Source organism: Lotus japonicus, chromosome 1 (assembly GCF_012489685.1).
Source record: "Lotus japonicus ecotype B-129 chromosome 1, LjGifu_v1.2".
Classification (NCBI taxonomy): domain Eukaryota; kingdom Viridiplantae; phylum Streptophyta; class Magnoliopsida; order Fabales; family Fabaceae; genus Lotus; species Lotus japonicus.
The window spans coordinates 46,987,776-47,014,982 of record NC_080041.1 but is presented as its reverse complement, the minus strand read 5'-3'; the positions used below and the strand labels follow the sequence as shown (position 1 = coordinate 47,014,982).

Sequence of the window (27,207 nt, the reverse complement as noted above, 5' to 3'; positions counted from 1 at the left end):
AAGAGGAGGTCAAAACCCTAGCAACGGCTACATCATAAGTCTTGGAGTATATAAAGGCCGAAGAAAGAAGAAAGAGGCAAAGAAACTTTGCTGAAATCATTCAACATTTACGAACCAATCTCTTAGCATTATTTCTTCACTGTTCTTAAACATCTGAGTTTACTATTAGCTTTTTAGAAGCACTTATTGTAAACCCGAAACCTTTAACATCACATTGTAAAGTTCCTTAAGAGACCAAGGTTGGTCGGATCTTGAGAGGACTGAATCAAGGTTGATTCAGTGTTTAGCTAGTCTTAAGAGGATCCGTAGATCAGCTTCTTAAGAGGATACTAGTGAGAAAATCAGTGTATTGTTAGTCACTTAGCAGGTAGCAAAATGCAGTTGTAACACTCATTGATTTTAGTGAATTGCCTTCATCAGAAGAAGGAAGAAATCACCTTCACAGGTGGACTGGATTAGCTTGAGCTTTTATCTCAAGTGAACCAGGATAAAATACTTGCGTGCTTTACTTCTTATCCTTCAGCACCTAGTTCTTATCTTTGAGTTTTGAAAAAGTTCTAAAAGTATACCCTTTATTCAAAAACTCTATTCAAACCCCCCCTTTCTAGTGTTTTTCGCACCTTCAATTGGCATCAGAGCTCCGGTTCTGATTTAAACACCTAACAGTGTTCAGTGATCCAGAACCTTGTGTGAAAAACAAACGATGGCCCAAGTCAATACTTCCGCTGACAACAACAACAACAACAATCAACTCAGAGCACCAATCTTTGATGGTGAAAAGTTTGAGTACTGGAAAGATAGAATAGAGTGTTATTTCCTTGGCACTGACCCAGATCTCTGGGATATGGTCATTGAAGGCTATACTGATCCAGTAGATGCTTCAGGAGTGAAGATTCCTCGTTCTGAAATGACTGACGCTCAGAAGAAGCGTTTCAAGGATCATCACAAGGCAAAGTCTATGCTATTCAGCTCAATATCATATATTGAGTATGAGAAGATCTCTGACAAAGAAACAGCAAAATCCATCTTTGACTCCTTGGTCATGACGCATGAAGGAAATGAAGAGGTCAAGGAAACCAAGGCTCTTGCTCTCATACAACAATATGAGCAGTTTAAGATGGAATCTGGTGAAACCATTGAGGAGATGTACTCAAGGTTTCAAACTCTGATTGCTGGAATCAGAGTGCTAAACAAGGGCTACTCTACTGGTGATCATGTCAAGAAGATCATCAGAATTTTTCCTAAGGAGTGGAGAGCTTTTGTCACTGCACTGAAACTCTCCAGGAATCTGAACTCGTTGAAGTTAGAAGAACTCGTGAGTCATCTCAGAAGTCATGAGATTGAACTCAAAGAGGATAAGCCTCAAAAGAAAGACAAATCTATTGCTCTTAAGTCAAAGTCTGACAAAGCGAAAGCTTATCAGGCACAAGAGGAAGATTCCTCTGAAGAGCTATCAGGTGCGTCTCGTGATGAAGAGCTATCTCTTTTCACAAAGAGATTAAGCAAACTCTGGAAGAACAGACATAACAAAGGCAAAGGACCAAAGAAAAGTTCAGGAATATATGAATCTTCATCTGGTCAGAAGAAATCATCTGGAAAGGAAGTCACTTGCTTCGAGTGCAAGGAATCTGGGCACTACAAGAGTGACTGTCCCAAGCTAAAGAAGGACAAGAGACCAAGAAAAGTCTTCAAGAAGAAAGCTCTCGTGACCTTCGATGCAACTGATTCTGATGAAGCTGAGTCAGAAGAAGATGAAGCTGTGGAGGCTCTGATGGCTACCACCAGCAGAGGTGCTGAAGCTTCAGAAGATGAATCAGACTCTGAGAATGACAATGACAATGAGGTATTCTCTAGTTTTTCTCCATCTGAGCTAAGAACTGCTTTATCTGAAATAATGAAGAAACATGATGTCCTAGTAAGTAAACATAAAGAGCTTAAGAGAAAGTATGCTGTTAAAACCAGTTCATCAGAAGTTCATGAGAAGTCAGTCTCTGAACTCACAGAAGAGAATTATTCTCTTAAAAATGACAACTCTGTTCTTCGTGCTAGAAAGGCCATGCTAGAAGATCAACTTGCATCATCTGATGTTAAGCATGAGACATTATATGAAAAAGCGTTTCAAAGGTTCCTAGCCAAGGGCATAGACAGAAGTCTTATGGCTTCAATGATCTATGGCATAAGCAGAAATGGGAACATTGGCCTTGGCTACTCTCAATCCATGAGAGATGAGTCATCTGAGCCCAAACGCGAACCATTGCATAAGCATTTCGTTCCCGCTGGCACTGTCATTCCAGAAAAGGTTACACCAAAGGTGGTGAAACCAAAGGGAAAGTTTAAACTTGACATGTCTAAATATTATAATCAGGTTCCTATGTATTATCCTCCTGTTGCACCCAAAGTTCCAAGAACTTCTGGGAAAACTAACAAGAAAGGACCCAAGATATGGGTACCTAAGACAAAAATTATTCCTGTTGCAGACATCTTATGCAGCTCAGTTAAGACACCTGTCATGGTACCTGTCAGGAGGAGACGTTGGCTTTGGAGGAAACCAGAAGGGAAAAATCATTGGAAAAGGTTCCATAGGAGATGGAAAAATTCCAGTTATCAATGATGTACTTCTGGTGGAAGGATTATTTCATAACTTGCTCTCCATAAGCCAAATTGCTGACAAAGGTTACGATGTAATCTTCAATCAAACCGGCTGCAAAGCTGTTAGTCAAACAGATGGATCTGTTCTGTTTTCTGGGAAGAGAAGAAATGATATTTACAAAATCAAATCTTCTGAACTGCTATCTCAGAAGGTCAAGTGTCTCATGTCAGTTAATGATGAGCAATGGATCTGGCACAGACGCCTAGGGCATGCCAGCCTCAGGAAAATCTCTCAACTTAGCAAGCTAAATCTCGTCAGAGGATTGCCTCGTCTGAAGTATTCATCAGAGGCTCTATGTGAAGCTTGTCAGAAGGGAAAATTCACCAAGAAGCCTTTTAAAGCAAAGAATGTGGTATCTACAACAAGACCCCTTGAGCTACTTCACATTGATCTCTTTGGACCAGTGAAAACTGAATCCATTGGAGGAAAGAAGTATGGGTTAGTCATTGTAGATGACTACAGCAGGTGGATATGGGTAAAGTTCCTAAGGCATAAAGATGAAACACACACTATGTTTACCAACTTCATCACTCAAGTTCAGAAGGAGTTCCAAACTTCAGTGATTACTGTCAGAAGTGATCATGGTGGAGAATTTGAGAACAAAGCTTTTGAAGAATTGTTCAACTCACAAGGAATCTCTCACAACTTCTCCTTTCCTCGCACTCCCCAACAAAATGGAGTTGTTGAAAGAAAGAACAGAACTCTTCAGGAGATGGCTCGCACCATGATGCAAGAATCAAGTATGGCCAAGCACTTCTGGGCAGAAGCAATCAACACTGCTTGCTATATCCAGAACAGAATCTCCATCAGACCTATTCTGGAGAAGACTCTTTATGAGCTATGCAAAGGAAGACAACCTGATATTTCTTACCTCCATCCATTCGGAAGTACTTGCTACATGCTCAACACTAAGGAGCAATTGGGTAAATTCGATTCTAAAGCTTTAAAATGTTATTTCTTGGCTATTCTGAAAGATCTAAAGGTTTTAGAATTTATAATATTATTCATCAAACTGTTGAGGAATCTATTCAAATTAGATTTGATGATAAGCTTGGCTTAGAAAAGTCAAAGTTGTTTGAAAGATTTGCAGATTTAAGCATTGATTATTCAGAAGCAAATCAACCAAAGAACAGCTCAGAGGATGTTGCTCCAGAGGCAGAAGCATCTGAAGCTGCTCCAACAACTTCTGATCAGCTTCAGAAGAAGAAAAGAATAGCTGTCTCTCATCCAGAAGAACTGATTATTGGTAACAAAGATGCTCCCGTCAGAACCAGGTCTATGCTCAAACCTTCAGAAGAGACTCTTCTGAGTCTGAAGGGACTTGTTTCACTCATTGAGCCCAAATCAGTTGATGAAGCTCTTGAAGACAAAGGCTGGATTCTGGCAATGCAAGAAGAGCTAGATCAGTTCACCAAGAATGATGTATGGACCTTAATGCCTAAACCCAAAGGTATCCATGTCATAGGAACCAAGTGGGTATTCAGAAACAAGCTGAATGAAAAAGGAGAAGTAACAAGAAACAAGGCAAGACTGGTGGCTCAAGGCTACAGTCAACAAGAGGGAATTGATTACACTGAGACCTTTGCTCTTGTAGCAAGGCTTGAAGCTATAAGGCTACTGATCTCCTTCTCAGTAAATCACAACATTATTCTCCATCAGATGGATGTCAAGAGTGCCTTCCTCAATGGCTACATTTCTGAAGAAGTGTATGTCAAGCAACCTCCTGGCTTTGAAGATGTCAAATATCCAGAACATGTCTACAAGCTCAAGAAGTCACTCTATGGACTGAAACGAGCTCCCAGAGCGTGGTACGAAAGGCTCAGCTCCTTTCTTCTACAGAATGAGTTTGTTAGGGGTAAAGGTGACAATACTCTTTTCTGCAGAACCTATAAGAATGATATTCTTATAGTTCAGATTTATGTTGATGACATCATTTTTGGTTCTGCTAATCCCTCTCTGTACAAGGAATTTTCTAAGTTGATGCAGGCTGAATTCGAAATGAGCATGATGGGAGAACTCAAATACTTCCTGGGAATTCAAATAGATCAACGACCAGGAGTCACTTATATCCATTAGAAGAAGTACACCTTGGAACTTCTGAAGAAGTTCAACATAAGTGATTGCAACATCTCTAAGACTCCAATGCATCCAACATGCATTCTTGAGATAGAGGAAGTTTCCTCTAAGGTTTGTCAGAAGCTCTATCATGGAATGATAGGTTCTCTTCTTTACTTAACTGCCTCCAGACCTGATATATTATTTAGTGTGCATCTCTGTGCTAGATTCCAATCAGATCTTAGAGAGACTCACTTAACTGCTGTTAAGAGAATCCTCAAATATCTGAAAGGAACCACTAACCTTGGCTTGATGTATAGAAAAACATCAGAGTATACACTTTCAGGTTTTTGTGATGCTGACTTTGCTGGAGACATAGTGGAAAGGAAAGCACTTCTGGAAGCTGCCATTTCCTTGGAGCAAATCTTGTCACTTGGTCAAGCAAGAAACAGAACACAATTGCTCTATCAACTGCTGAAGCAGAGTATGTCTCAGCTGCCACGTGTTGTACACAAACCATATGGATGAAGAATCATCTGGAGGACTATGGTTTGTCTCTGAAGAAGGTTCCTATTTACTGTGACAACACAGCTGCTATCTCACTCAGCAAGAACCCTATTCTACACTCAAGAGCAAAGCATATAGAGGTAAAGTATCATTATATTCGTGATCATGTTCAGAAGGGCACTCTATCATTAGAGTATGTTGATTCTGACCATCAGTGGGCAGATATTTTCACTAAGCCCTTAGCAGAAGATAGGTTTTTGTTTATTCTTGAAAACCTGAATATGGACTTTTGTCCAGAGTAAGGTTCTCTTCAGAACTTCTGACCTTGGTACCTCTGAAGTCATCAGATGTTACCTCCTTCAGAAGTTACTCGATCAGAAGCACTTAACCCACTGGTTAAACTTCTGTGGTAAGCAACAATACACGTGTCACTTCATTTGTGACATAGTTCCTTGAGTCGCGTGGTGTATCTGCTATAATGATGATGCCTTCTCTCCTCCACTATGCTATTTTTAGACTATCTATTTTAGAACCGTTGATCTTGTTTTAACTCTTTTCTTCTTAAAATCTCAACGGTTACCATTTAACCCACTATACGCACTCCTCACACACGATCTCCCACACACTTACACATACGGTTTTCAAACTTTTCGTGTGCATTGCATTCATTCTTGCTCTTCTCTCCAATATTCCTCTCCTTCTCTGAACCCTAAACCTCACTACCGGAAAATCATGGGTAAATCGAGGAAATCAAGAGCAAGTGCTACTACTTCTTCCAAACAAACTGCCAAAGATCAAGAAACTAAAAGGTTTGAAGAAGCTCAAAAGATTCTGGACACACCCAATGTGGTCACCTGTGTCAAGAAGGCTGAAGAACTGGTTGTGTGCCACGAAGCAAGAGTGGACTTCAACAACCTAGCTGATCATGGTTTCGACATCAGGGATCAAGTCGACTTACAAGGTTGGACTGGTTATTTCAATAGGCTCTGTGGTCCTATTTATCACAAACTGGTGGTGAAATTCTGGAAAAATGTAGTTTGCAACGACTACTACGTCGTCTCCCATGTGCTGGATAGGAAGATTGTAATTTCAGAAGAGTCCATTGCCAAGCTACTGGGTATGGAGTTCCAACAGGGAAAAAGGATCAAGAACGTTGATGCCAATGTTCCTGGCATGAGGCAGCATGTCAATTTTGCTATTTATGACAACTGGACCATGGATAGGACCAAGTATGCTATAAAGGATCTGAACCCTCAGATGAAGATCTGGCAGAAGATTTTCATTTCCTGCATCCATCCCAGAAAAGGCGGAACTGATTACCTCAATGCAACTCAGAAGGTAATCATGTATTACATTTCTAGGGGTGAGCCTGTATGTCTGCCATTTCTACTTTTCAACTATCTGAAAGAATGTGTTGAGAAGTCAAGAACTACTGGAGGTGAGAACAAGAGGTCTATTTCCTACATTCCGTATGGAAGGTTACTCTCAGATATCTTCACTCAGAATCGACTGGTCAAGGCTCTTTTTGATCTGGGACTTCATGATGATTTGGCCATGACCATTGGAGACCCTCTCAATGGAACTAAGCTGAAGAGAATGCAGATTATTGAGAAAGTTCAGATTGAACCGAAGGAAGACACATCTGAAGAGGTTCGTCAGAGGAACTATCCTGTTGATGACTTTCCTCTCTGGTCCAAGAAGGACAACCCAGCATGCATTCTGGAGTATGTGAGGATGCTCAGAAGAGAAGGAGATCCTATCACCCATGAAGAATTTGTCACAACTCTTCCGGACAGTCCTCCTGAGATGCCAACGAGGAGAGGAAAGAAGACAACCAGCAAGCCTTCAGATCCCAAGGGCAAAGGGATTCTGATAGAAGAACCTAAAGGGAAGAAAGCTGCATCCAAGTCAGTAGTCATCAGGGAACTCACTCCATAAAGACCTCCTAAGAGAACCTCAGTGCAATCACCTCAACTTTCTGAGTCTGAAAGTTCTGAGAATTCCTTGGAAGAATCCTCAAGTGAGGAGACTGAAGATGATGATGTCCCTCTAGCCAAGAGGCGAAAAGTTATTTTTGAGGAAGAAGATGAGCAGGATGACTGTGAGATCATCCAGAATGTGCTTCAGGTTATAAGGGAATCTTCAGAAGCTGAAGAATCCACGGATTCTGATGAAGTACCCTTAGTGAAGAGAAGGAAACTGCCTCTGAAGGGTCCACTTTAGCAGAAAGAGGCAGAATCAAAGCAGGCATCTGACCTTGCTTCAGAGGCACAAAGGGAAAGAAGATCAAAGAGCACTTCTGATCCTGCAAGGGCTGCAAAACTCACCAGAACCACTCCCATCAGAAGTCCAAGTAAGGTAATTACTGAAAGCATTAACTCTGATTCTGCTTTAGTAGTTATTCCTGAACAACCCCTGCCTATATCTACCTCCATGCCTACCTCAACCCAAACAGCACCCACTCAACCTGAAACACAAGCTGAAACACAAGCTGAAACACAAGCTCCTAAATCAACCATCCAAACAGCTACCACTGCCATCCCTTCCATCCCAATTCACACCTCTTCCACATCCACCTCAACTGAACCTGTACCTCCTTTCAATCCCTTCATTCAAGGTATTGTTCAAAGTGAGGCTACTCTGAGAACCTTGGTTCAACAATTCACTCCCAAGCCTCCATCCACTTCACAGACCCTCCTAACAACTCAAACTGGTGAGATCCCTGCTGAGGAAGAAAAAGAGGATGATGATGTTCAGATCCTCGAACCGCCCTTCAATGTCAAGCCTCTTCAACAGGTAGCTTCCAACTTTGAAGACCAGCTTCAAGATGCTCCTGAAACCTCCTATGTGTCTTTGTCCAACTATTCTGCAGTCAACTCACGAGATATGAGTTTTACTTCACCTGAGAAGACTGCTACCTCAAGGCAAAGGCCAGTAACGATCTCTGAAGCTGAGCACATGGATGAATCAGATCACTCAAGCATAGAGAAGGACCATGAGATTGATTCTATTCCTTCAGACCAACTCAGACCTGATAGCTCAAATGCTTCAAGTTCCAATGCTACCAGAACTCCTCAGCCTGTTCTGACCTTGGCAACCTCCTTCAGACCTCAAAATCTTATTCAACTCATTCAGGAGTTCTCTGAAGAGGCCACCAGAAGACTGAACTGGTTATATCAGGTAACTGATAATCAGTTTGATGCCTCTCTTGTTGATGGTCTATGGTCTGCCTTCGAAAGATGGTCAGACAGCAAAGCTTATGAACTTCAGAAGCAACTTAGCAGGGAGAAACGACTAAGAGTTCATGATGCATCTGAGAGAGCCTATGAGCAAAGGCAGAGAGTGCTGCACAGAGTCTGTGCACCCTTGAGAAGAGCTATGGCTGAAAGAAAATATGTTATCTCTGAATGTACCTCAGAAGATGCTGAGATGCTTCCAGCAGAGGTTGCAGAAGACAGCTCTGACGGCATAGTCATTCTGGAAGATGCAGATGCTAATGAAGTTGAGAAGCAAGGGCCAATTCAAGTTGATACTGAAATGTCATCAGAGGCTGGAATTGCTACTCATGCTCAAGCTCCAGAAGTTCCTACTTCAGCTCCAGCTCCAGAAGTTACTACTCTTGCTGTCAGAATTGACCGCATTCAAGATGATCAGCAGAGACTGTTTCAGATGGTTGAGCAGCAAGGACTTGTTCAAATTGAACAGAGCAGGCAGATTCAGGAATCCTCCCGCAGAATGGAAGATATGATGAAATTCCTGATCGAGCATCTTCCCTCCTCTTCCAAGCCTTGAAACCCTTCTTATCTATCCTGCATACATTTATTTGTTATGAGTACATTTATTTCATGTTGACTGTGTTAATTTCTTACTCTATTATTCAATGCACCGTCCACTTAGTAACTCACATGCTTTTATGCTTTGATAAGTTTTATGCATGTTTTTCTGTTACTTTTCCTCCTTATAATCTCTGCAATCCTCCTTCTCCATCACACCGCAATTCACTTTACATCAGTCATTTCAGTCTCCCCTTACTTCTAGTTCAAGAATGACTTCTGTAGAATTGATTTCTGACCTCAAGACTATGGTATTTGACCAAGTCTTTCCATGGAGCGTTAATCTATCTGCTTCTCAGGTTTCTATAGCTCTTGAGAAGATTGAGAATCTTCTGAACTGTTGGCTAACATCCCACCAGACTCACTGTCTTCAGAATCTTCAAGAAATTCTAAATGACCTCCTTCGTCTGACAACTCGCCGGAAGGACGTTGAAGATCAGTTCCAGGGCATTTGTATGCTTCTGGAATATGAAGTAGATCAAAACGAAGCGGATCCAGCTGCGGTCCGGGAGAATGAAGCTCTGAAGGAAGACCTGGCTACCCAGATGGCCTCAATTGATCAGGAAATGCGTCCCCTACATCTTCAACTTCTCTCCATGAAGAATTCTCGTGCCTTCCTATGTATCTAGGATTAGTTTTCTTCATTCCTCTCTATCCTATGTACTCTTTCTCCGTTCAGCAATAATAACAGCTTCCCTTGCATCATTTACTTATTTGTTATTGTTGTTTGTGACTTTGTTTTTCACTCTTTTTGATTATGACAAAAAGGGGGAGTACATAAAATGGTTTTGATAAACGTTTTTATATTATATAAAACCAGTAGAGGAGAATAAGTACCAATTACTTATAGCACATAGATATTGCCAAGCGTCTCAAATAAGGAATACATTTTGTTCATATTCTGAACTAATTTGCTTCTGACGCCTTATTTCAATTATATCTGGACAAGACTCTATGTTTTTATGTGATCTACGCAAATTATGAACCATCACTTCTGATGAGCATACATCCTTATACGCGTATCTTCTGATCACATCACCAAGACTCCGAATCTAGACTTTTCATCATCTCATCAAGTCATAGATTCAGGGGGAGTCAGGGGGAGTCCCCAGCTCAGAATCAGGTGTAATCCCAGATTCAGAAAGAGCAATGCTAACCGTTACACAAGGATAAGTTTAATCTCTGATCTCTTCTCTCTTGTGTATTCAGTTTATTGTTTAAGAATTGTTCATCAAAATACTTGTTTTGTCATCATCAAAAAAGGGGAGATTGTAAGATCAAGATTTGATCAGTGGTTGCATCTCTATATTTTGATGATTACAATTAAGGTTTGTGATGATGAACAATTGTGGAACCCTTACGTTTGTCTTTTTTAGTTGTGACAAACAGGTTCTGAATCTGACCCAAGCATATTTATTCAGAAGAAGAAGAACCAAGGGTTACTAAAAAGAGAGCTCTAAAGTGTACCATGTTCGTTCAGAACAGTGGCAAATCCTTCAGAAGTTCTGAAGAAACAAGCTCTTAAGAGGTCCTGAAGAACCAGAGTCAGAAGTTCTGAAGACCAGATGTTCCAGAGGAACAGTCCAGAAGTAGAAGACTCAAGTTCTGAAGACCTGCAAGAAGTTGGTTCTAAAGACCCAAGCTATTCTAGCTCTGACGTTCAGAAGTTCTGAGGAAGTTGTTCAGAAGCAGAAGTTGCAAGGTCAGAAGAATCCAAGCCTTAATCTGACGAAGATCAGAAGCTTCACCAACGTTCATCTGAAGCACTTCAGATCTCAAGTCAACTAGTGAAATGACAGGTCGCTATCATAGTACAACATCATACAAGTCTCAGTCTGTCCGCCACCTACCTTGCTCAGCCTAGCAGTCTGATATTACAAGATTGCCACTCCAACGGACAAAACCCTAGCAACGGCTACATCATAAGTCTTGGAGTATATAAAGGCTGAAGAAAGAAGAAAGAGGCCAAGAAACTTTGCTGAAATCATTCAACATTTACGAACCAATCTCTTAGCATTATTTCTTCACTGTTCTTAAACATCTGAGTTTACTATTAGCTTTTTAGAAGCACTTATTGTAAACCCGAAACCTTTAACATCACATTGTAAAGTTCCTTAAGAGACCAAGGTTGGTCGGATCTTGAGAGGACTGAATCAAGGTTGATTCAGTGTTTAGCTAGTCTTAAGAGGATCCGTAGATCAGCTTCTTAAGAGGATACTAGTGAGAAAATCAGTGTATTGTTAGTCACTTAGCAGGTAGCAAAGTGCAGTTGTAACACTCATTGATTTTAGTGAATTGCCTTCATCAGAAGAAGGAAGAAATCACCTTCACAGGTGGACTGGATTAGCTTGAGCTTTTATCTCAAGTGAACCAGGATAAAATACTTGCGTGCTTTACTTCTTATCCTTCAGCACCTAGTTCTTATCTTTGAGTTTTGAAAAAGTTCTAAAAGTATACCCTTTATTCAAAAACTCTATTCAAACCCCCCCTTTCTAGTGTTTTTCGCACCTTCATTCTGTTCTGTTCCCTTCCGTTCCACCCTTTTTCAGGGAACCAAAGTGTCCCGTTCTTGGAGTCTTTTGTCCCGTTCTGTTCCATCTTAAAAACACGACAAACACAGAACAGAACCCATATGTCCTGTTCCGTTCCCTTTCCACCTGTCTACCAAACGCTACCTAAGTCTCTCATACCATGCTCTAGGAGCTTGCTTTAATCCATAGAGAGACTTCTTCAGCTTGAAGACATGGTCAGGATGTTTAGCATCTTCAAACCCAGAGGGTTGATGAACATATACTTCTTCAGAAATGTATCCATGGAGGAACGCGCTCTTGACATCCATTTGGTGAATAATAATGTTATGATTCATAGAGAATGAAATCAATAACCTTATAGCTTCTAACCTTGCTACATGAGCAATGGTTTCAGTGTAATCTATGCCTTCTTGCTGACTGTATCCTTGTGCTATAAGCCTTGCCTTGTATCTGACAACTTCTCCCTTCTCATTGAGTTTGTTTCTGAATACCCATTTGGTTCCTATGACATGGACACCTTTGGGTTTCTGGACAAGATTCCAAACATCGTTCTTGGTGAATTGATTAATTTCTTCTTCCATAGAAGTTGGTTCAATCAGAGAGACCAAACCCTTTAAGCTTAGAAGAGTCTCTTTAGAAGGCTTGAAAGTTGATGTGGTTCTGACAGGTGCATCTTTGTTGCCCAGAATCAATTCTTCAGGATGAGAAGCTATAACTCTACTCTTCTTCTGGTGTTGTGGATCAGAAGTTGTACCAGATGTGGTTGCTTCTGGTTCAGTAGCGTCTGAATCCTTGACTTTTGAATCTTTGTCCTTTTATGAGATGGTTATACTCATATCTGCAAACTTTTCAGCTAGCTTTGACTTGTCAGAGTCAAGCTTATCATCAAATCTAACATGAATAGATTCTTCAATAGTTCCAGATTCGATGTTATAAACTCTATAACCCTTAGCACGTTCAAAATATCCTAACAGATAGCATTTCAAAGACTTTGAATCAAATTTATGCAATTTATCCTTAGTATTCAAGATATAGCAAACACAACCAAAAAGATGAAAATAAGAAATGTTGGGCTTCCTATTCTTCCACAATTCATTAGGACTCTTACCCATAATAGGTCTTATGGAGATTCTATTCTGAATGTAACACGTTGTGTTTACTGCCTCGGCCTAGAAGTGCTTTGTCATGTCAGTTTCTTGGATCATGGTTCTAGCCATCTCTTGAAGGGTCCTATTCTTCCTTTCCACTACTCCATTCTTCTGAGGAGTTCTGGGACATGAGAAATCATGTGATATCCCATAGGTATCAAAAAGATTCTCAAAATCTTCATTCTCAAATTCTCCACCATGATCACTTTTGACACTGACAATCCTGGAACCCTTCTCATTTTGCACTTGGGCATAGAAGGTAGAGAACACAGAATGTGACTCATCCTTGCGTCTTAAGAATTTTACCCATGTCCAACAATTATAGTCGTCAACGATGACCATCCCATATTTCTTGCTACCTATAGACTCAGTTTTCACCGGTCCAAATAGGTCAATATGCAGAAGTTCCAACGACCTTGAGGTGGAAACAACATTCTTGGCCTTAAAGGGTATTTTTGTAAATTTGCCTTTCTGACATGCTTCACAAAGAGCATCTGAAGAATATTTCAGACTTGGCAAGCCTCTGACAAGGTCAAGCTTACTTAGCTGATAAATCTTTCTCATGCTAGCATGCCCTAACTGTCTATGTCATACCCATTGCTCTTCGTTAACAGAAAGAAGTAACTATACTTTCTGAGTTTCCAACTCAGATAATATGATCTTATAGATGTTGTTCCTCCTCTTGCTGTTAAACAGAACAGAGCCATCTATCTGACTAACCGCGCTGCAAGACTTTTAATTAAAAATGATGTCATAACCCTTGTCAGCTAATTGGCTTATCGACAATAAATTATGCATCAAACCATCAACTAGAAGAACATTATCAATTGAAGGACTCTTACCAATACCAATGGTTCCAAAGCCAACAATCTTACCCTTCTCATTACCTCCAAAACCAACTTCACCTCCAGGTTTAAGTTTTAGGTCTTGGAACATACGTTTTTCGCCCGTCATGTGTCACGAGCATCCACTGTCCAGATACCATGATTGGTGTTTCAGTGAAGCTATCAAGGATATCTGCAACATACACAATACTTTCCTTAGGTACCCACTTTTTGAGTCCTTTCTTGTTAGTTACCTCAGAAGTTCTAAAAACTTTGGGTCTTTCAACAGGATAATATAAAGGTATTTGAGCATGATATCTTGAGTCTCATTTCTTGAGAGGGGGTGGAGAAACTTCAGTATGTGTTTGTTCAGGAATAACTGTACCAGAAGGTACAAAGTGTTCATAAAGAGATTTTGGTTTAGGCATAGGAGGCTATTTTCTATTAGGTCTATAATAGTCAATACCATTCATCCCATTTCTGCTAACGACATAGATCATTGAAGCCATCAAGCTTCTATCTACGCTTTTAGCTAGGAATCTTTGAAAAGCCTTTTCGTACTTAGTTTCATTTTTATCATCAGATGAACTAGATGTTATTTCTTCTTCTAACTTGGAAATTTGATTTTTGAGAACAGAGTTAGAGTTGACTAAAAAGAAGTTCTTTTCATTTAGACCATAAATAGTTTTCTCATTCCTAGCAGTGACTTCAAAAGCAGCAAGAAATTCCTTTTTCAAACATTTATGCTTAGTCAGAAGCGAATCATATTTAATTTACTCATAATCTCAGATAAAACAGTTTTGAGTTCAGAAGGTGAAAAGGATAAGAATACCTCATTTTCATCTTCAGAGTCTGACTCAGCTTCTGATGCTGACTCATCTTTTGACTCTGCTTCCTTGTCCTTTGTTACTGCCATGAGTGCTTCGACAACTGCATAATCAGAATCTTCTTCTTCTGATTCTGAGGCATCAAAAGTCACCATGAGCCCTTTCTTAGCCTTGAAATTATTCTTAGGCTTCTTTTTTCATTCTTGTAATGCCCCGGCTCCTTGCACTCAAAACAAGTTACTTCTTTTCCAGAAGATTTGCGTTGACCAGATGAAGACTCTTGTCTCCCGTTAGCTTTTGTTGATCCTTTGTACTTGTTCTGCTTGTGCTTCCATATACGGTTGAGCCTTCTGGATATCAATGAGAGCTCATCTTCATCAGAATCTTCAGTGGGTTCTTCTGATTCTTTTTCAGCTTGAAGAGCTTTAGCCTTCTCAGGTCTGGACTTTAGAGCTATGGACTTTTGCTTCGTTTGAGGTAAAAACTCAGCACGATCTATCTCATAGCTTCTCAAGATACTTATCAGTTCCTCCAGACTTATCTAGCTTGTTTAGATTCTTGGACATCTTCAAAGTAGTCACCAAAGGTATCCATTTCTCAGGAAGACTTCTGATGATCTTCTTAGCATGATCAACAGTAGTGTAGCTTTTGTCAAGCACTCTAATCCCATCAATGAGCATATGGAATCTAGAGAACATGGCATCTACAGATTCACCTGGTTCCATCTTGAAGGCTTCAGTCTATTTGTTTAGAGCTAGAGCCTTTGTCTCCTTTACTTCCTCATTGCCTTCATGAGTCATCCTCAGAGAATCAAAGATAGACTTTGCAGATTCTCGATCAGTAATCTTCTCATATTCTTCATATGAGATGGCATTGAGTAGAATGGTTCTTGCTCTATGGTGATCCTTGTACTTCTTCTTCTAATATCCACTCATATTTTCTCTTGGGATCTTCACACCATCTTCATCAACTGGACGTGTGTAGCCATCAACAACTAAGTCTCAGAGATCAGCATCAAATCCAAGAAAGAAGCTTTCAATTCTATCTTTCCAGTAGTCAAACTTCTCACCATCAAGGACAGGGGGTTTTGCGCTGTAGTGATCTTTGTCTCCATTTGTAATGGCCGCCATATATTTTTTCATACCGGCCCGGATCTACTGAAAACTGTTAAGTGTGGTAATCAGAACTTGCGCTCTAATGTCAATTGAAGGTATGAAAAACACTAGAAAAAAGGGGTTTGAATAGGGTTTTGAAGTAAAAATGGTTTCTTTTTAAGGTTCACTTAAACTCTCGGATTCAAAGGTAGAAAGTAAAGAGTAAAGAGGGAAACACACAAGGATTTTATCCTGGTTCACTTGAACAAATCCTCAAGCTAATCCAGTCCACCCGTTAAGGCAATTTCTTCCTTCGTCGAATGAAGGTAATCTACTAATGAAAGGTTGTTACAACTTCACTAGCACACCTTGCTCAGTGACTAACAATCCTAAGAACTAGAAAACACCAAGACACACAAGTCTTAGTTTTCTTAAGGCTACTGACCTAACCGGTCCCTTAAGGAAATACAATCACGAGTTTGAAAGTTTGGGTAAACAAGTTATGAACAATGAAGAAAAATATTGCTAAGGTTTTCGCTTGAATGAGAGTTGTATTGTAATGCAGTGTCTTAGTCTTCTTCTTCCTTTCTTTAGCCTTTAAATACTCCAAGCAAGAGGTGATATTTCCGTTGTGAGATTCTATCTGTTGGAGGGTACTTCTGGAAATTCCAGAACGTACAAGGCTGATCCTCGTAGGTAGACTGGTCAGGATAGTACACTGCGAATGTACTATTTGATAGTGACCTTTTGTCCTATACAGTTGACTTCTGATCTTCAGAGGCTCGCTTCAAGTGTGAACTTGTCAAGCTTCTAGTCAGAGTCACGCGGATGCTTGGATCTTCAGAACTTCAAGTCTTCAGCTTCTGGACCGCTCCTTTCAGAACATCTGGTCTTCATAATATATGTACTTGGTCGTCAGAGCCACCTTTCTTGGGTCTTCAGAATCTTCAAGTCTTCAGAGTCTTTGATCGTTCACTTCAGAATTTCTGGTCTTCAGAGTCTTTAACACTTGATTCTTAAGAGCCCACATCAGAGCTTTAATCTTCAGAACATATGAAGCAGTAAACTAACGTTCATTTGAACGTAGTGAGTGCAGAAGCGGTTTGGTGGTCAACACTTTGGTCTTTGACTTCTGATGAAAAACCCCTTTCAATCAGAATCAGAATCTGTTTGTTAAATACACAAAAGACAAACGTTAGAGTACCAAAGTTATTCATACTCAAAATATATACATGTTATTATCAAAACCTAGAGATGTACACATAACGAAATCTTGGCCTTACACAACAGGCAAGCACAGATCTGCCATACAACTCACCAGCGTCGACCATGAATGCAAGGCGAGGCGGCGACTGAGCAAAGGTAGAGGCATAGATCTGAGAGAATAGGCGGCGACGGGACAAGGGAGAGAGGAAGCTCCAGTTATTTCATCCATGGAGAAGAAGGAAAGCCCAAAAACAAGTAAAGGGAGGGGTTACTACCGCGTCGGAGGGAGGGGCACGGCGGAAACCCTAACAGGTTGAGCGAGAGCATGAACCAAAGAGAGAAAGGTTGAGAGAGAGAGTTTTTATAAATTTTGTTTGATTTTTATACAATATACAAATTTTAAGACCTTTATTTGACCTTACTCTAGAAAGTGTTACATACAACTGACCATGAGGGAGTATAAACCTTACAAGAAAATGTGCAAGTTGAGACAATGTATGTCTTTGACTTTTGTTTATGGTGATTGCAAAGCATATCGAAACAAAAAAATTATCTTCTTTGAAATTTAAACCGAAGTTAGGGGTTTGGAGGAATTAAGTCTGTTATAGGAATGTATATTTTATCCCTAATGTTTGTTCCTATGATAACGGTTGCTCCAATAATGTTTTTTCCAAGTTTGTGAACAATTAACTTGGTCACATTGAATAGATTTGCTTACTGGTCTATATTTCTTAAAAGCATGATTGGAGATCCCAATTTCAATATTAATCTAGGATTTGATATTCCTAGACATTTTATATTGTTTCAAAATTCTGCATTCACCTCGAAGTTCAGAATCCTCATAAGATATTCATCACTTGCATTTTCGTCAATCAACTTACACTACAATAAAAACTCTTTCAAGTCATCGGCAAGCCAAAAAAAAAAGGTCGGTAATGTTTAATTAATGACGAGCAAAAAACATATGCTATTTGGCTTGTCGGTAATTTTTCTAATGACTTATAAAAAAACTATCTGTTTAATAACTGCTTTTTATGTTGCTAACTTACAGGTGACTATTTTTCGTCGCTTATTACTGACAGATTATTTTGTCGTTAAATAACTGAAAGTTTTCCCGACTCAGCTTACTGATGGGTTTTTGAAGAAGAAGAAGAAGAAGAAGTGTTCTTCCCCCTTTTGGAAGAACAGTGTGAAACCCTAAACAAGAGAATCACAACTTAGATGCTACCCTGCAAGTGAACAACAAATGCTCCATTGATTCTTCCTCCAGCAAACACAACTAGCAAATTTCCTCTTCATCACTAACCAATATCCCCCTTATTTTTAAATTGGACCTTGCCTAGAGTTTATCCCAAAAAAGCCTCCATATAAAAGCTTTAACATTTGCTAGGACCAATGTAACGCCCCGATTTTCATGGGTTACTTAGGGATCCAAAAGTAAATTAATCATGCTAATGAACTTTCGAAATCATAAAGATGCAGGTATATTTTTTTTTCTTTTGAAACATAATACCTTTTAATACTTTCCAAAACATGCTATAACAAATGCATACATAACACCCAACATAATAAATATCCTTACATCAACGAATATAATCACAACATAGACTCCAAAAGGAATATAAAATGAAAGCCTCCGATGTCCATCGAGCTCCTCGCAATCTCCACACGACTAATCTATAAATCAGTAGCTCGTCGTCACACCATTTCTCGGCAACGTCTCCTCTCCTGCATCTAACGGCCTCTTGCTCATCCTTTAGAGCGACGTCGTCGAACATTCATAAGAGAGAAAGGGTGCAAGGGTCAACTTCTTATACCACAAAGCCATAATTAGGACGTGCACAGATACAAGCAGGTAGAAGCATGCATATTCACATATATAAACACCTAGCAAGATCCTTACCAAATAACATACTAATACATCCCTAAGGAATTCTAGATGTAACTTAGGATAAGGAAAACACTTCAACAAGCAAGGCACAAGGCCCACAACCACACGTCGCACCTTATAGGGCATTCAATCATTAAACACAAGTCACAAGGCAACAACCAATGTTCTAACGTCAACAACGTTCAAGGGGAACTATGTGTCTCTATATTGTTAGCGTATGCAATATACTTGATGATCAATGCACGACATGATCCGGATAAACGCCAACTCCATACCAGGCAGGCGGGACAAAGACCCTTCCCATGAAGTCACTTGCCACTTGTCTAATGACCCTTCCCATGCAGTCATTAGTCAACAACTCGGTGTACCCATTTCCAAGAGGCACCCTCGGTTAATGCAATGTTATGCTTCATGATTAGTCATACAACGTAGTTACAGTCTTTTGTCGTTGAACGACGACTCCACCACACCTCGACATGAGTGGTCGGGATCACCAACTCATAGGTGTCGCCAGCTATCCGTTGCCACGGGAGCTCAACCATCTTAGGTTCGACTTTCGACCTCGTTCGATCCACATCAACCATACGTCGCATATTATTCGATAAATATCAAGGCATACTTCATCATGCATCATATGTTCATAATACAACGCATATGTTCATCATGGATATCATAAGAGTTCACCACATCATGTTCAACAAGTAATCATGTTCTCAACAAGTATTCATGTTGTCAAACATCAAGGCATTTAGTCATCTCATCATTCTCATTCATGTCATTCAAACATCTAAGCATATAAGCAATCCCTAAGTTATCATGTTCATAATCAATTTCTCATGTTAATCAAGCATTCTTAACTCATAAACTTCATGCATATCATGCATATTATTCAAGGCAACAAAACATCTGAAAATGGTAGGATTAAAATTGAAAACTGTATTAAACTAGAAATCAAAAAATTATGAAACTTTCCCAGATTGAAGAAAGTTAAGTTAGTTTTCAAATAAAATTGGTTTCACCCGATTTGGACTCATATCCAAGGAGTTATGCCCAAAAAAATACAGACTGTCAAACTTACTCGGCAGAAGAAAATTGGGTGAAATAAAATTAAAAACTATATTAAACTAGCAATCTAAAAATCATGAAACTTTCACAGATTGAAGCACTTTAAGTTAGCTTTCAAATAAAAATGTTTTCACCCGATTTGGACTCATATCCAAGTAGTAATGCCCAAAACAGTACAGACCGTCCAGCTTACTCGGCCATAACAAGGTTTCTCCAAACATTTCAAACTTCATTCATTTCTTTTGTTCAACTCTTAACCTTTTAGTTTTCTAACATGGTTACAAAGTTCATACATCATAACAAGCTCATTTCCATTAGTCTTTCAAGGTCTTAACATGTTCATCATCATCATACAAGTCTCATGCAATCCATAGCAAGTAATTTTGCACGCTAAAGTCCAATACTCGAAGTGCCCTTACCTCGATCGTTGGCTTTCTCCTTAACTTCTCTAGTCTGATTTCCTTCAAGGTGTTCTTCACCTTCACATAAACACACAAAGAACACATCCATCAGTCACCAAAATCACATAGAAATCACACACACTCTTAACTAAGTCTAGAACTTCTCATGAATCAACTTAGTCTTAAGAGTTCAACGGTTTGAGTTTTGAAACAACACTTTAAATGATCTTTGAGAGTTAAAAACTGAACATTTAACCTTAAGGCTTTTAAGAAAAAGGCTTGCAAACCTACTCTTGAAGTCTTTAATTACTTCATGAGAACATTAAAACTAAAGAGCAAGCCAAACAGCACGTGACATAGAGAAGGTAATTAATTGGATAAGAGTGAGAACCTTCTTATCGGTATTCAACCAGGTATGATAATCTATTTTGGGGTTCGAACCCCATTGGCTCCGTCGAGATGAGTTGACGACGGGTTGGAGCTTTCGCCGACATGACCAATAAATTAAGTTTGAAACTTCGAGGATAGGAAGAGCTTTTTTTTTTTTTGAACAGAGGATAGGAAGAGCTTGATTCTTCCAGAGTTGACATATGACAGTTTGATAGTGATCATATTAAATTGGAAAGGGAGAGTGATGAATCCATACAGGAGTCACTGGCCATATTGAAGAACAAAATTTGAAAAAGGAAGGGGGAGAAGAGAAATGCAGGGAAGTGAAGTAGAATAAGAAAAAGTTTAACCGTGTATCAATATACAATGATATTAATATAAGCAGGGATCGGTCACAACATTTTGGAGGTCCCGGGCAAATAATAAAAATGGACCCCTAATAATTTTTTTTAAATAACATTATTTATTTAAATTGTAATAAAAATTAAATTCTATATAAAGTTAACTTATCTACTAACTTAAAATGCAAGATGCAATTTCACTGTTCATAGTGCACCATTTTTTTTTGTTGCAGTTGTTAGATAGTTGGGCCTATTTCTTATTTGGGCATCTTTGGTTGAATGATAGAGGTTAGTAGCAGTGTTTTAAGACTCGGCTCGGACCGGCCGGTCCGACCGGTTGGACCGGGACTCGGTGACCTGACCGGTCCGAGCCTCACATCAGACCGGTTGTGCATGTGACTCGGCCGGAACCGGTTTGAACCGGCCGGTTCGATGATTAACTCTGTGACTCGGCCGGTTTTTTATTGAACCGGCGAGTCACCCATTTCTTTTTTTTTTTTGTTAGTTTGTTATTTGTGGGCTAGATAGAAGCCCATTTTCCACCCTTTCACATTGTTTTTTTTTTTCAGTCCAGTTGGGTTATTTAACCTATTGGGCCTTTTAAATTGTTTTTTTTGTCCATTTGCAAACATTTTGTATATAATTGGGCAAAAAACGTGATATTTTGTTAAAAAATGGTGCCAGCAAGGTTTGAACACAGGCCATGGAGGTAGTATGAAGGAAAACTACCACTGCACCATTAGGTGGTTGTTGATTAGAAACGTATTTTGTTTTTTTTATATTAACTTTATATTGCATTGGATATTTTTTTTATTATTTTTTAATATACACCGAGTCAAGCAATCGAACCAGTGACCTCCGACCAGTGACTCAGTGACTCAGTACCCCGACTGAGTCGATGACCGAGCCGAGTTTTAAAACACTCGTTAGTAGCACTCAATCTCTCCCTTTCTCTCGTGTACGCTCTGTTCCACCCTCTTCTGCTTCTACCGTAGGCTCTGCTCGCCCCCTCTGCTGCTTTTCCGGTTTCGACGGTGTTCTGCAGCCCCTGAGCTATGCGCTTTCCTCTCCTTTCTGTTAGTTTTCTGTTCAACTAGGGTTACCAGACATGAACCCTATCACCTGTCTTCCGTGAAATCCGGCCACCATCGTCCCACCACTTCGCGTAACTGCCCATCGTTCTTCACCTATTATCCCTAATCTATTTACCGAGTATGCATCCGTCACTTCATCAACAGCTGTTCCACTTCATCTTGTACTTCCTTCCGCTGGATTGGCTGTAATCGTTGTATGCATGCTACTATGCTATGGAGCTCTATTATCTATCTTCGCTTCCCCCTATCTACAAACCATGGTACTTTTGACATCTATTTACTTTTCAAAACAACTGTGTTTTCTGCTTTACAAGTTGTGATCCTATACCCTATCTCCTCACCTAATTCCTTTACAGCTTCTCTGATTTGATCTGGAGAATTCTAAATTCGTTGCTATAAATTGAACCATGTTGATGTTCATATTGTGTTTTTAGCCCAGTACCCCTGCTTCCATTTTCTCTCATTTCGACATGGGTGGCCATGTGAATCCCTTCAAGAGTCTCTGCCCAGGAAAAAAATTACTTGCAAATGGACTGATCCACGCTTCATTATCTTAAGTGATCTCAGTGTTTGTTTAATGTACATTAATTCTTCAATTGACTTATTCTTAGCGTTAGTACTGTAGTGAGTATGTTTGTTGTTAATTTTAGGGTCAAAAAATCGAGGCAAGTGCTCGGAAGGCCATGATCTCCAAACTCAGGTTGGTGCTTTGTGAAGGCAAGGTGTACTTGCATTGATACTAATTTCTGTACAAGGAGCAACATGCGAATGGGAGACTGTCAGGGTATGTGATCTGTTTCTCCTTCATGGAGATCTTATCTCTCTCTTCACTTATTTATGTGATAAACGAGTTTGGTTGATCTCACTCCCTATATGGTATGTGTTGTGGCTCATGCCATCTTACAGCCTACATCAATCTTCCAATCATATTGTTTGAATTTTTTGCAACTTTCATTTCTGTGAGACACATTTGCTGAATGGACTGTGCAATTAACCCTGTTTCCAGCCTCTGCCATGGGAAAGACACATGGAGAATTTGGGTTCGGGTGTTGAGGATGTGGGAGATGTGCCCAATATCTGAGCCAGGCAAGCCATTTGCAGTGCAGCTGGTGCTAATTGATGCTGAGGTTTGTCCAATGCTCTCTATTGGGTTTTTATCTAGCAGTAGTTCATATGCAACATACACTAAATCAGTTGTTTATGCACTCCTATTACAAAGTAGCCTAATTGATTAAGGTTGACTATATTTAGAAATTTCAATCTCTTTGAATGTCAATTTCGCTGCCAAACCTGTCAATTTGTAACAGTCCATTAATGTTCTCCTAAATCCATTATTTTTATCACTATTACATATTAGGGGCTATAATTTAGTCTACTCAAGAACCCTGAATTTCTGCTTGACTGATATGGTGTTTAGTTATTGGTATAAATTAGGATGACAATTTTTCGATTGATCTCATAGTTGGCTGTAGTTCATATTAAATTATCTAAAGTAAAGTAATGATCTCGCTAATTCTGCAAATTTAATCATTATTACATATCAAGTTACATTTTGTAGTTGTGAAGAAACTTGAACAAACCTTGGATGTGCATGGTTTATTTAGAGGTTATCTTAGGCTGTACTTTTGCTTTGATATGCATCTCATAAGACTTTTATGCTGGGATCTTGAATTATAATTGTTTTTCCCTAGAATGTTGCTTTAGCCCTCTTTTTAATGTCACCATGTGGTCACATGATCATCAGTAGACCCATTTTAATGGAGTGTTAAACAAACAAGTTATACAGTAGTAGTTTTAGGGTACATTCCAACATGTGAATAACACACTAAACCATTGAATGTAGTTGTTGTGTGGTGATCTATTCTATTCCATAGAGTATAACATTTAGGGTTTAGGGTTTCCATAGAGTATAACATTTCTTTTCTAAAGGTATTTCAAGAATGATCATTGTTCTTACTTCTGAAAATTTTACTTGCATTTTTAGATAGAAGTGAAAATATTCTCAAATTACTAACTTAAAAGAAAAACTAGAGTCAGTGAGTTCTTATCTCAGTTGCTACAGGCCTAACTGTAAGGTATAAATTGTTGTTTTGATTTGATGTCAGAGGTTCCATCCTCCACCAGGTCACTTTTTTGTTTTGTACTCATGTGCATACACTTATAATGTACACATTATTCATGGAAACAAAGAAGACTGACAACTAATTTGGGACCGCAATCTTCAATCACATGAATGGAATTGAAAGTATTATTGGGGTTTGATTGAAGCATTGCATGCAATTATCATATTATGTGTTCAAGGCGGTTAGTACACCTGAGATCACATGTTGAATACTGATCATGTTACTTAGTAAAAGAGAAAGTACACTGTATTACAGATTATGAGTGTGTTTGGGTAAACAATTTAAATAAGTCCTTATGGCAATAAGCCCTTATCACATAAAGGCTTATTCATAAGTTAATTTGATAGACTTAATGCAATAAGCTTAAAATAGATTAAGCATAAATCCTTATTCATAAGCTAAAATTAACAACTTATGAAATAAGCTCAAAACAGCATAGGTATGTCATAATCTATTTCCATAAGTTTTCTCAAACACTTACACCAGTGTTTATGCCATAGGATAAACTCAAATAACTCTTTCAAATGGAGCCTAACATTACTTCACCAGGAGGTCAAAATCATGTATCTTAAAACCAAGTAGTTCTAGACTTCAATTTAAGGACTTAACATAAAAGGTGGTGGCTTATTTAACTGCACTAGAATCTATTTGTTAACTATGAAGAACATCAATAACTTCTTTATGCAGACTATGATAGGCTACAGATTAATGATTTTTTTCTTCTCCAATTCACCAATATGAATTAACATGTGGATGCAGTAGCTGAAGTAGGTTGGTTTCACCTAGCAGAAAAGGATTAAAGTGGCCTAAATACTGCATTTTACTGAAGTTGGCGTATGGTAGCTCTGTGTATTATGATGGCAACATAATGAAAGCACCAGAAATTTCCATTGATGAACACATGGCCCTGATGAAGCGCATGGCTGAACTAGCATACGGAGTACCTTAAATTCAGGTCATTAAAGAATTCATAGTTGATATGTGTTTCTGTGAAAAAAAAAATATGGATGTAGGCGTTTATGGTTCTTTTGACTGAAAATATTTTTACGTTAATTTTATTAGACTAATTCCAGTTTTAGTGTAACACATAAATTTTTTTTTTGGTAAAATTGATGCCTATATATATAATTGTTTGACAAATGCTTTTTGCTTTATCTATATCTGTCCAATTACAAGTTATATTTACAACTCTTTTCTTTGTTCAATTTAAGAGTAAACTTGACTAAAATCTCAATTTGTTTATGCTTCATATAAATCACATCTGAGGCAGTATGTATCATCATGATTCATGTGAAGTTGAGAAGTGAGAACAAAATTGCTTGATAGATAGTAATAGTATATATTAGCTCTGTACATAACTTGAAGGGGCCTAAAACTTGAACTCTTGAAGCCACAGAAGACCATCGTGTTTATCTTTGAGCTGATTTATGCATATGTGTGAGTATTACATAGTACAAGGGTGTCTCTCAGATAAGTTTATTAGAAAACTTCAGTTCATAGAATTTATATGTTCACTGTGTTTTTTCTTTTTTCTGGGAATGAGAATTTTATTTTTACGGTATAAGGGTTTGATAAGTGCTTTGAATGTGCCATTACCAGTAATATACAAAAAAATGCACAAATTCTGTAATGTCATTTCCTTTTGTTCATTTGAAATGGTAGCCAATAGCTTAATTCATGCAGTTATGGGAAAGATTCATGTTTTATTTGTGGAGGGAATTTAATCAAGAAGCCTTATTGGTATGTCATTTATGCAGTAATTTGAAGTTGTTGTTTCATCACAAAACCTTTGGGTAGGAAGTGATGTGTTTAATTTTCTGCATTGACATTTCTTCACTTGGAGTGGATGAGTAGACAGTTCTTAGTATTTGGTGAGTTGTTGGAGTCAGGTTCAAAAACTACCAAGAGCTAATAATGCATTTAAAGGATTAATGGTTAGTTGACTTAGTTTTGATTTTGTAAAGGAATAATGACTTAAAGGATGTGTACCAAAGGTTTATTTCTAATTGTGTAGATATTGTGACACCAATGAATTTAGCTTCTATTAAGCAGATAGAAATCAGATGAGCATGTTAAATTGATAGGAATATTGTAGACAATTAAAACAAGATGACTAACATTGTAACATGGTTATACCTTACTTCATAAATGGAATGAGGTAGAGCAAGAGATTCATCATAAAACTTACAAAACACCCACTGTATATATGTTGGTAGTTAACAGTACGCTTTTTAGATTGTTGATTTTTCACACTATAGGAACAGTTGGAGCCAAATGCAGTGTTAGGGACAATTCTTGATTCTAATGGAGGAGTTCACTCAGAAGTGGTACAAAAGCTGATGATAAGTGGACTGAGCGTAGAATCGACGGCGTGAGATACCAGTAGGACTAGATGACAATGTCAGGAAATGGAAACATCTCGCAGTGGAGAATGAGGAGAAAGCTAGCAATACTGCTAAGTATCAACTTAAATGTTGGCTTTCATTTTGCTAATTTTTTCAGGCTTGCTTGGTCATTCAAACTTGCAAATTAGAACTGATTGGCTTTAAACTGAAGAGCTCATGGGACTCGAATTTATATTGTCTTTTGTACAATTCGCAATTTTTGTGCATTATGGTGTCTATTGACTGTTTACTAACTTCAATAGAGTTTGTTACGATTATCTCTGAGCCTTAGTGGGAATGGCTTTTGATGCACTTTGCTATTGTGGAGCAGTGTTTGTTTTCTTCTAAGGGGACTCAGCTGTGAGCTCTGCACTGATTGTTGTACTTCCTTTTTATGAGATTTTCATATGAACTAAACCATGATATGGCAAAAAAAAACAAAATTCTAGAGGTTCACTATACTAGGAGTTTGAGTTACATACGTTTAAAAAAATCTTTACAATTGTTACCAAAAGCTACATACGTTTTTCCAAGACATTGGTATTTTTTTATTGTGATATTGGCATGCCTAAGAATTTATGTTGTCCTGAACCCAATTTTTGAGACAATCGAGACTTCCTTATTCTCAATGGATTTGTGTTTTTGGGCTTAATTTTTAAACGCTACAAAGGGTTAGATACCGTTTTTCATTCACAATTTTATTATAAGATAGCATAAATGATTTGGCTCACCTTAAATGAGAGACCCACTTTTCCAGCTAGCTATCATAAATGTTTATTAAGAAATCAATGGTTGACATTTAGAGTTCTTTGTTTCCGCTTTTTCTTGAAAATTCACGTTTTT

The 27,207-nt window shown here is 38.7% G+C and overlaps 1 long non-coding RNA gene across 6 annotated transcripts; it reads left to right on the top strand.

The window, feature by feature from the left end:
* The first annotated feature begins 21,675 nt into the window (after nucleotides 1–21,675).
* Nucleotides 21,676–26,642, top strand: LOC130735934 (uncharacterized). 6 transcript variants are annotated; one of them, XR_009018601.1, is made up of 5 exons: nucleotides 21,677–22,117; nucleotides 22,292–22,414; nucleotides 22,508–22,641; nucleotides 22,864–22,984; nucleotides 24,740–26,642. It is a non-coding gene; the product is annotated as an uncharacterized LOC130735934 (long non-coding RNA). The 6 variants fall into 6 exon arrangements; XR_009018596.1 differs by having other exon boundaries at nucleotides 21,676–22,117; nucleotides 22,292–22,641; XR_009018598.1 differs by having other exon boundaries at nucleotides 21,694–22,414.
* Nucleotides 26,643–27,207: the final 565 nt, after the last annotated feature.